The 11,811-nt window shown below is 39.4% G+C and overlaps 1 long non-coding RNA gene across 1 annotated transcript in view; it reads right to left on the minus strand.

The window, feature by feature from the left end:
* The window catches only part of LOC132829120 (uncharacterized), a 91,447-nt gene extending 83,821 nt beyond the window's left edge, over positions 1 to 7,626 (minus strand). Inside the window, exon 1 of the long non-coding RNA XR_009646209.1 lies at positions 7,576 to 7,626. This is a non-coding gene — a long non-coding RNA (uncharacterized LOC132829120). The remainder of the gene's footprint in view (positions 1 to 7,575) is intronic.
* Positions 7,627 to 11,811: the final 4,185 nt, after the last annotated feature.

Genomic DNA, 11,811 nt, shown 5'->3' on the forward strand with positions numbered 1-11,811 from the left:
GAAATTAGCATGTTTATCATAGGGCCATAATGGCAACAGAAGGAGGTTACTTGGTCCATCAAGTCCATGCCAGTTCTTCGTACAGAAATGGAGTCATTGTCATTTGTCTGCTCTATCCCCACAGCACTACAAGTTTATTTCTTGCAATCCTTCATCCAATTCCTTTTGAAATCATTGATGATCTCCATTTTCACCGTCCATGTGCAGCAAGTTCTGGGACCTTATCACTCACTGCATACAAAAGTTCTTTGTCATATTTTCCCAGCATTTCTTGCCCAAATTTCGGTCTCCTATGCCTTTGAAGATTAACTGACAAGGACAGCTTTTAGAATCATAGAGTCTTAGAGATGTACAGCATGGAAACAGACCCTTCGGTCCAACCTGTCCATGCCGACCAGATATCCCAACCCAATCTAGTCCCACCTGCCCGCACCCGGCCCATATCCCTCCAAACTCTCCCTATTCATATACACATCCAAATGCCTCTTAAATGTTGCAATTGTACCAGCCTCCACCACATCCTCTGGCAGCTCATTCCATACACGTACTACCCTCTGCGTGAAAAAGTTGCCCCTTAGGTCTCTTTTATATCTTTCCCCTCTCACCCTAAACTATTTAAACTCATCATCATGTTGTACACTTCCATCAAATCTATGCTCAGCTTTCTTTGTTTCAAGGAGAATAGGAATGAAATCCAATATACAATATTACATCTTGCAATAAATCAATGGAAGAATCAAACTGAAATAGGTTAGTCATTCTGTCAAGATAGTAGACAAAGTAATATCAGGTGATCCAGTGACATGGTCACCAATATCACCTCATCCTCTAAATGCTGATCAATTTTTGTGTGAAGAATTTTTGCTATTTATCCAAAATTTGCCTTTTGTGAGTTTACCTGTTTCTCCTCTTATTCTATTGTTTGAAGTACTGTTCCAGGTTTACCTTTTTACTATCAGTTATTGTCTATTTATCTCTACAACACATCCTTTCGGTTCTTCCAAGTCCCTAGCATCATCCAAATTTTCAGGTAAGATCACACAGAGATAGGAGATACCCTATTTGAGAGAAGGACCAGTCTGAATACTGCAGCACTAGCCTGCTCCAACTGCATGGATGTTGTGACTTGAATAACCAGTTTGGATGAAACCTGCCAACCAAAATAGCAATTTAGAATAGGCAACTCAGCTTTGGGATGCATCATAAACAAATCTCAGCTGCTATTCTGTTTGGAATGGTACATTCTAGTACAGCTTATGATGGAATATTCAAAAAGAGAAAAAATGTTTGGGGCTAATATTCATTTTTAGAAGCAAAAGGGATTTAATATGAGAGTTGGAAGTAAAAGGAGTTGCATTGATTTGTGTATGCTCAGATCATGTAATAATTGGGGGTAAGGGGGAATAGTTATAGTATGTCTTGTATTTCCAGGTACAATCAGCTGTAGTCATTATGAAAAGAAAATACAATTTGGGACACAGTAGAAACATTCAGCAACTAAACCTGTCTCTTAGATCAAATAATTGTTAATCCCATTAAAAAAAACCTTACATAGAGTTTGCAGCACAAAGTGAGGAAATCAGGAATTAGAGACACATGTGATATATGCTTCTGGTCAAAATATGCTACATTCTCTGAACTAACTGCGTTGTTGCAAGATCCAACAAACAATGGTTGCAGTAGAACATGTTGCCATCTATTTAATGCCTGGTCATGTTAATGAGAAAGTTTGTCACTTCTTGATTTACCACTGAACTATTGGTGGAGCAATGAGACACATTGGATTCTGTTAAAGGGAACAATAAATCGCACCAGGAACCTGTCATTAAGAAAAATGATAAACAGCTCAAACTTGTTACTGGGGAAAAAATATTCACTTTTGGAAGCTTTTGTTGGGAACAATGATTCACCTCTGGAGCCTGTCATTAAGAACAATGATACATATCTGGGTGCCTCTGAAACATCTACCTTCTTCCTCAACTGAAGATTCCCCAGCACCGTTGACTGGGCCCTCAGCCCAGTCTGACCCATCTCCCCACTTTGGCTCTCACTCCCGCTCTTGTGTGATAGGGTTCCCTTTGTCCTTTCCTACCATCTCACCAGCATCCACATCCAGAGGAACATTAGCTGCCATTTCCACCACCTCCAGTGGATGCCACCACCAGACACACATTTCCCTCCTCTCTCTTGTCAGACTTCTTTTGGGAACATTCCTCTAAGACAGCCATGTCTCCTCCTCTTTCCCTCCCAACAACCCCCACACCCCTATCCAGAGAAGGTGTAAAACTGTTTGTTTACTTCCTCCCTGCTCAGTATACAAGGGCCCAAACACACTTTCCAGGTGGAGCAGTGCTTTACCTGCACTTCACTCAATCTCATCTATTGCATTTGCTGCTCAAAATGTGGTTGCCTCTACTTTTGGGAAACAAAGTGTAGACTGGGTGACCATTATGCAGAACACCTACACTATTTCTGCAGAGAAAGGTCCTGAGCTTCCAGTTGCTTGCTACTTCAACACACCATCTTGTTCCCTGGTCAACATTTCTGTCTCTGGCTTGCTGCAGTGCTCCAGTAAAGCTCAGTGCAAGTTGGAAATACAGCACCTAACTTTTCATTTGGGAATGCTACACCTTTTGGACTCAATATTGAGTTCAACAATTTTCAGGCATAAGCTCTTTCATGTTCTTACATCAGTCTCCACTAACCAAGCCTTGTTATCACATAGTCTGCTACTGGACACAACCCATTGATAGCCACTAACAATCTTCATTAACAACTATTCTCCCTCCTAGCCTTATGGTTATCTATTTCTTTGTCTGTCCAACTGTTCTTCTTTCTCTTTGAGCTCTATCTCCATCTATTGTTTACTCCTTTACTCTTCTCCTCACCCTACTTCTGCATAAAAACAATTTTCCTCACTAACGTCAGTTCTGAGGAAGGGTCATTGAACCCAAAACATCAACTCTGATTTCTCTCTACAGATACTGCCAAACCTGTTGAGCTTGTCCAGCAATTTCTGTTTTTGATTCTGGTTTCCAACTTCCACAGTTATTTTGGTTTTTATCTGAGGACATATTTGAAATCCATCCAAGAATTAGGGTGTTAGGTCTGAAACCTGCTCTTGCGATTAGTTGCAACTGGAGATTACATGGGATCTCTGGTGAAAACCTAGTGTATGTCATTACGAACATGGTGCTGTATCAAAACCTATTAATGGGAACTGAACTATGAGATACATTCAGAAACTGAATTTTCATAACAGTTGGAGAAATCCAGAGTCTGTTTTATTTACTTCCATGGCCTGTAGACAGGGTTGTTGTCCATCTCAAACAGCCTTAGATTTGAATGGTTTGCTGGGAAATTTCAGTCAACTGCATTGCTGTGAGACTGGAGTCAAATGTAGGCCAGAGCAGCTATTGCACATTTCCTTTCAGCTGGCATCAATGAACCAGCTGTCCTTTTATTACAATTTACTAGCTCTATGTTCCAGATTCATTAGTTGAATTTTAATTCCACCACCTGCTGTGGTGAAATTTGAACCCATGAACATTAGCCTATGCCTTTGGATTACTAGTCCAGTGACGTTACCCTGTTACAAAATTTGAATTGTACAGTGAGCATGTAATTGGCAAATTAATTTCAATGAAGGACAGCAATGTTTTTTGTTAGGAAGAATAAGAAAGTTACAACTGTTTTGATAATAAAAATCAAAATAAGGTAGGAGAAAATAAAATTAAAGAAGATACATAAATTATGAAAAGCAACAATGCAGTTTATATGGTTTGTTATACTGCAGACCATTCAGTCCAATGGGTCTATACCATTCTTAACATGACCCTACCATATCAGCCTACCCTTTTATTACTTTCTTTGTCATGTGCTTATATAGCTTCTCCTAAAATGTATCTGTGCTATTTGACCTTACGATTCCTTTGGTGGTGTGTTCCTATTCTTGTCATTCTTTGGGTAGTGAAGTTTGTCCTGAATTTGATTTATTAGTGATGAGCACATATTTATGACGACTATTTTTGATCTCTTCAACAAGTGGAAACATTTTCTCTACATTAAAAGAATGGAAGTATTCCTAGGATAAAGATCTCAGTCAGGTCATCATTCAGTCTTTCTCTTGAAAACAAATTTGACCTGTTCAATCTTACCAGAGACTTACAATCTTTAAATTCTGCTATAATTCTTTAGCATCAATTATTTACCTTCTGTAATATCTCTATATATGTATTATGATATGGAGACAGAACAGGCCAAATACTCACGGTTTAACCAAAGTTGTACCATTGAAATCTGTCAATCCAGAAATGGACCTCAGTGCTTTGTTTTTGTCCTGACCTCATTAACTATGTTAATACCTTGTAGTGATTTATCTGTATTCCTAGATGACTTTGTTTCTTGTTCCTACTTACAATCCCAGCAGTATATGGTCTCCTCATGGATCTCTCTTTGGCAGTAGCTGGGGTGTCTCAGTTATCCTTGGTGCCTTAGTACAGTGCATGTCTGTGTCATCAGGAATAACCATGATGTTTATGTACTAAAATTGACTGATAATATTGATCGGCAAAGGTTGTGTATTACGAAATGGTTCTTGGGAAAAATACCAGTAGAACAACACCAACACTAATGTGTAGCAACACAGTAGCAGTCAGCAATTGAGAAGAAGAGGGAAACAATATCATTGTTGCAAAAAAAACCCTTAAAATCAATAACCTTTTAAAGCCTATATGCTTAAATCCAAGAAGAATACCAATTTTTCTTTTGAAACAAACCTATTAAAAGAATGTTATATATTAAACAGAAACAGAAATTGCTGGAGAAACTCAGCAAGTCTGTCAGCATTTGTGGGAAGAAAGCAGAGTTAACATTTTTAATCTAGTTACTGTACTTGAACCGTTAACTCTGCTTTCTTTGCACAGATGCTGCCAGACCTGCTGAGTTTCTCCAGTGTATTTTGTTTTTAATTTCAGATTCCCGGCACCACAGTTTTTTTGCTTTATTTTATCTGTAAATATTAAATTAGGAATTAACTTTCTGAGCATTTCATTGCACTGTTTCATGTTGAGGATCTATTTTAAATAAAGTATACATAACACTTACCTGAAGCTGAGAAAGCCTTGGATATGTAGCTTCTTCTGTTTAAAGTACTGAAGTGCTTGGCTCATCTGTTCCTGGGCCAGCTGAGGGCCCTCTTTAGGGACCCTATTGTTCCTTGAAGGCCACTTTTTAAAAAGATGCTCTTTCTCCAATTTACACCCATGTTTTTAAGTCGCTGATAGAGGTCTTGCGTCCTTTTGTTTCCCAGCACTTTAGAAACTTTGTGACTGGGTACTGAGGTCAAAGCTGTTATGATGCCAAAAAAGATTATGTTTGTACTTGGTGTGTTTTCTTAACCATACATGTCAGTTTTCTGTAACTTGGTGTTCCACATGTTTACTCTTTTGTTTCCATTTCCTGCCTTTTACCACTTTCTGGATAGTAAAGTCATACTCATTACATGAGTAAAGTGATTCAGTATAGCAGTAAAGCTGAATCATTTTAATTAACCTTCAAAATGATCTTTTATCGTACCATTGGAATAAGCACAGATTAAGTCAGCTTGAATATTTTACAATATGAAAGTTGACCAATGTCTTTACCGGCAATGTCACCAACAGTGACAATACCGAGTAGGTGTAATGAAGCAGCATTGCTACCAGTGAGGCATTGAGACCCACCCTGCAGTTATTTTAACATATATCTCTGGAAGCAAGGTGGATCGCTTAAGGAGGTTACTGCTGCCAGCATCTCTGGAGACAGATATACTAACAGGGGACGACATTAACATTGTAACCAGAGAGACAGAACGAGAGACAGAGAGGAAGACAGGGAGAAAGCACCACTGTTCCTGGCAGAACACTTTAACCACCTGTACATGCCAGTGTTGTCATTTTTCCCAAGGCTTTCTGCAGTTTCTTTTCCCCACTAGCTGTTCCAGAAAGTACAGCAGCCAAAAGGTTAATTAGCAACTACAGCTATTTTTGTTTTTGGGCTGTGCAGACAGTTTTCAGTCAGTGAGGCTTTAGCAGAAGTAAAACGCCTAAAGTCTCTAAGACTTGTTGTGGGCAGTCCTCATAAAAAAACAAGTAGATTTGCCAAGTTATGGAACTCAGTGAAATTTTAATCTAAGGTCTGTCAAGACAAACACATCATCCCACTGAAACAAACAGCATTTTGGACAGCCATAAATGTATGTAATTGTTCATCTGCTGTCCTGATGTTGAATGACTTTATTATGGAAGACTTTGAGGATCAGTTGAACATATTGGCTCTGTGGTCCTCGAATTTACAGCTTGTTGTTATTAAGTGAATTCAGAAGTTGGAGGAAAGTTTTTGGAGAAGTCATTTTTTGACAATAAGCTTCTTTTCACTATCATCTGGATCATCACATGTTGAGCATTTTTTTGTAATGTGACAGATTTTTTGTACAAGCTTTTGGGGGTGTGGCAACTATGAGGGTATCATGTAGGGAATTTAAAAGAGTTATGGTGTGGTGATGATGGGGATGAACCAAGTAATAGCAAATTTGACCTGAAAAGAATGCTACATTGCAATATAACATTTTACAATCAGCTGTTTTCTTTTTTAAGTAACAATCTCTATTCGGTGAACTTTCAATGACTAGATTCAGCCCACTTGTGAATTTATATCACTTTGCCATTTTCAACATTAGAAGGAAGCATAAGAGTCTAACAGTCAGCAAAATGATTGCAGCGACAGGGTAAAAATAACTTGAAGGAAAAACGATCAGTGCAGAATCATTTTGAAAGTTCAACATTGAGTGTTGGGCAGAGTGGGGGAGAGCACAAATTATATTTTAATCAACTTGAATGAAAGAGCCTTGAATCTTAAACTTTAAACTCGACAGAGAAAACAAAACTGTAAAAGGAATTCTAATATCTGACCACAACAGAAATTGAAACATTTCAGTATTGCTCATTTCAAATGATGCAGGTTTATAAGTTAATAATTAAAACTTAGAGCATTTGAAAATTAATTTTGTTCAAAGTGGTTAAGCCTCAATGACACCAGGTTTGTCCAATTAGCTGGAAACAAACAGATCCTGTATATAATTTATAATGGAAGCATTTCATCGTCTTTTCTCTGTTACAGGGCAATCAATTCCATCCTTCTTCTGGAATTTCAGTTGCAAGTTTCTTGAAAATGGTTGTTTCACAAAAACTGTTTACCAAACCAAGTTCGAGAAGTTTGACAAAGGTGAAAGAATACACAGACTGAATATCGAAGTATATTTGTAACCAACACATGTTGTTTTAATGATCCTTTATTAAAAAAAGATCCAATTTATTCCCAAACTACTTTCCATTATCTCTCACCCTTTGATCTTGCTTTATTTATTGAGACATGTTTATGAATTATTTGTCTTGAAATAATTAGACCAATTAGACCAAAAACGTGCCCAAAATCATGCAAAGAAAATCACTTTCGCTTGTGTATGGCTGTAACTTCTCTGTGTCAGTTTCAGAAAATAAATTAATTTCACGTCAAGAAAACTGTTGGTTTACTTACTTTTCTTTAGATTAGTGTTTGTATTTAGTGTTCGGTCTGGAGAAATCTTGTGCCGTTTTAGAGTGAGTGTGTGTTACAGTTATAGGAAGGGTATTCACATGGGCAGTCTATTGATAGAAAGAGGATCTATCTGCCCATATATGGCTAAAACCTCAAGACTGGCAACAATTCAAGATATCTGAATCAGCTGCTCAGTGCAAGCCCTCAAGGTCAGGGCCTCACAGCAGATCTTTGTTCATTGATATGAATTTGCTCAACATATCATTTTTACCACTTTGTGGTTAAGGGTGTGTGTGGTGCATCAGAGAATTAGACAATGAAAGAGAAGAGACACCTTTGGAGAAATTTGAATAAAATTTGGAAAAAGGCTAAGGGTCATGATAAATCTATATCCCTTTGCAGTGTGCAGCCCAGTGCCAAGCAACATGCTTGTATTCCTTAGCAGAAGCCCAGATTTGTGTGAGGCTACAGCACTTCTTAAAGATATATCTAAAGGTGCTCTAAATCTCTTAAAAGCAAGGTACATTCTGGCAGTAGCTGGTGGTCAAATTAGGTGGGAAGTGCCTCTGAATGACAACTTTTAATATGTGGTTTATTTAACATATTGAAACTTTCCACATACTGCACAGGCGTATTGAAAAGAAAATGACTGAGACTGAAAAACATAAGGAGATATATTATATCTGGTGAGCAAAATCTCAGTTCTTAATGAGGAAAGTAAGGCAGAAAGGGAGATAAATGTAAGAAGGAATTTCAGAGCATAGGGCCTAGCCACCTAAAGGTGTAGCCACCAATGATGAAGCCATTCAACTCGGGGTGTTCATGAGGATAGGAACAGAGGAAATGAAAGAGATTTAAGGTTGCAAGGTCATAGAAGGATTTGAAAACTAAAATGAGAATATTGAAATCAAAACTCTGCTTGATCAGGAACTAAATAGATCAGTACACATTAGATAATGGGACTTGCTGAGATTAAGAGATAAGCAGAAGAGTTTTGAATTCCCTCAAGTTTATCGAGGGTGGAGCCAAGACAGCAGTCAGGAGTCTAATGGAATAGGCAGGTCTATAGGGATGAGTGATGGTTTCAGCAGCAGGTGAGCTGAGGCTGTGCTGATATCCAATGACGAGCTAGCTAGTAACATAAAAGAAGATTGCAAGGGTTGTTTTAGATATATAAAAAGGAAGGGAGGGTAAGAGTGATATTCAATCACTGGAGAATGTGGCTAGAGAAGTAAGAAAGAAGAACAAAGAAATAGCAGGGGAACTCAATAGCTACTTTGTGTCAGTTTTCACGGTGGAAGGTGCCAGCAACATTCCAGAACTTCAAGAGAGTCAGGGGTAGAAATAAATGTAATAACTACTACTCAGGAGGAGGTGCTGAGGAGGTTGAAAAGTCCGAAGGTGGATAAACCTCCTGGACCAGATGGGCTACATCCAGAGTTCCAAGGGAGATAGTTGAAGAGTTTGTAGAGGCATTGGTGGTGATCTTTTAAGAATTATTGGAGTAAGGGAGGGTCCCAGATGACTGGAAAATGGCTAATGTATCACCCCTGTTTAAGAAGGGAGAGAGGCAGAAGATGGGAAAATATAGGGTGATTAATTTGACCTCCATTGTTGGCAATATGTTAGAGTGTATTATTAAGAATGAGATTGCAGAATACTTGGACTGCATGGTAAAATAGAACTGAATCAGCATGACTTTGTCAAAGGGGATATTATGCCTGATAAATCTGTTAGAATTATTTCAGGAGGAAATGAGCAAGTTATACAAAGGAGAGCCACTGGACATTTTGATTTCCAGAAGGCCTTTGACAAGGTGTTGCACAGGAGGCTGCTGAATAAGTTAAGAATCCATGGTGTTAGGGCAAGGTACTGGCATAGACAGAGGATTGTCTGACTGGCAGAGGGCAGAAAATAGGAATGAAGGAGTCTTTTTCAGGATGGCAGCCAGTGATTAGTAGAGTTCTGCAGGGGTTAGAGTTGGGACCACAACTATTCCTGTCATACTTAAGTGATCTGGATGAAAGAATTGAGAGCATCATTGCTACGTTTGCAGATGACACAAAGATAGGTGGAGGAACAGGTAATGTTGAGGATTTGAAAAGGCTGCAGAAGGAATTGGAGAGGCAAGGAAAGTTGGCAAAAAAATTACAGATAGATTACAATGTGGGAAAGTATGAGGTTATACACTTTGATAAGAAGATTGGATGACTGGACTATTTTCTAAATGGGATAAGGCTTCAGAAATCTGAAGCACAAAGGGAGTTTGGAATCCTAGTTCAAGATTTTCTTAAGGATAACATAAAGTTTCAGTTGGCGGTTAGGAAGGCAAATGTAATGTTAGCTAGCATTCATTTCAAGAGGGGTAGAATACAATAGCAGGGATGTACTGCTGAGGCTACAGAAGGCTCTGGTCAGATGGCGTTTAGAATATTGTGAGCAGTTTTGGGCCCTGTATCTAAGGAAAAATGTGTTGGCACTGGAGGGGATCCAGAGGAATGATCCTGGGCTTGTCATATGAGGAACAGTTGAGGATCCTTGGTGTGTATTTGATGAAGTTTGGAAGGATGAGGGGAATATTATTTCACAGAATACTGAGAAGTCTGGATAGAGTAGACCTGGGGAAGGTGTTTCCATCAGTAGGAGAGGCTAGGACCTGACAGCACAGCCTCAGGCGGGGGAAGGGAAAAGGACATTTTAGAACTGAGATGAGGAGGAATTTCTTCATCAAGAGGGTGGTGAATCAGCGGAACTCATTGAAGGCTGTGGAGACAAAGTAATTGAATGCCTTTAAGACAGAGATAGATAGGTTCTAGATTCGTGAGGGGATCAAAGTACTGGGGGAAAAGCAGGAGAACAGGGTTGAGAAACACATTAGCCATAATCAAATGATGGAGCAGATTCAATAGGCTGAATGAAGGACCAGTTTATGGTCTTATAGAGATGGAAATAGCTAGCAATGGCACCAATATCAGATCATAAGGTAATCTTAGGGTCACCGAGGCTGAAAGCAGACAGGTTCCATCTCCAAGTGTTGCCAAGTAGAAGAATAGAAGGAATAGTTTGGGGACAGGATTTGGAGCAGGTACTGAAAATTATGTCTTCAATTTCCCCAGTATCTAACTGGAAGAAATTTCTGCACATCCAGTACTGCAGTCTGATAAATTAGCAAGAGTAGAGGAGTTGAGAGATCTGTTGGTGAGGTACAGCTCATTGTGATTTCTTATGATCTCATTAAGCAGCAGGGAATTGATATGAATTTTTTAGATTAGATTAGATTAGATTACTTACAGTGTGGAAACAGGCCCTTCAACCCAACAAGTCCACTCCGACCCGCCGAAGCGCAACCCACCCATACCCCTACATTTACCCCTTACCTAACACTACGGGCATTTTAGCATGGCCAATTCACCTGACCCGCACATCTTTGGACTGTGGGAGGAAACCCACGCAGACACGGGGAGAACATGCAAACTCCACACAGTTAGTCACCTGAGTCGGGAGTTGAACCCGGGTCTCAGGCGCTGTGAGGCAGCAGTGCTAACCACTGTGCCACTGTGCTGCCTGGAGGAGGCCAAGGGACCACAGAGGTCATAGTGCAGGAGCAACAACAAAGGCCACTACATGTGAATTGAACAGATAATTGCTAACAACCGGAAAATCAGTTCAAAGGCTTACTACCTTCACAAAGCTGAGCAAGCCTTACAACCAAACCGCACAACTGTAAACATGTTCAACAAAGACAGGCGCATCATCCAAATACATTTCACCACTCTCACTCACATACTTCCTCTTTCCTGCAGGACAAGTGTACACAAAACCAGAGACAACAACATTTAATAGCTGGGGGACAGGCATGCCTGCTTGAGCATACCACGATAGAGGAGTTTCTTCATCAGGTAGCTTTTATCTACACTATGAGTTTGTGTCCAAGACAGACTGGTCCAGGAGAAGACAAAGTAAAAAACAAACTAATTTCAGGCTTAAACTTGAAAGGAGCATCTTTTTATATATTATATATAAATACTGTTATAAAGGTAAAGTTGCCATAATCTTACCAGACCATATGACTGCTCCCTTGTTAGAGATAGGCTGGTGGTGGTTTAACTTGCGGGGTCACTGGGCCTCAGGCCAAAGGAGAGGTTGAGAAGGGGAATCCTTCATTGTAACCACAACTAGTTCAAGAATTGAACCTACACTGTTAGTATTACACTGAATCATAAACAAGCCACCTGG

The sequence above is a fragment of the Hemiscyllium ocellatum genome, chromosome 28 (assembly GCF_020745735.1).
Source record: "Hemiscyllium ocellatum isolate sHemOce1 chromosome 28, sHemOce1.pat.X.cur, whole genome shotgun sequence".
Taxonomy (NCBI): Eukaryota; Metazoa; Chordata; class Chondrichthyes; order Orectolobiformes; family Hemiscylliidae; genus Hemiscyllium; species Hemiscyllium ocellatum.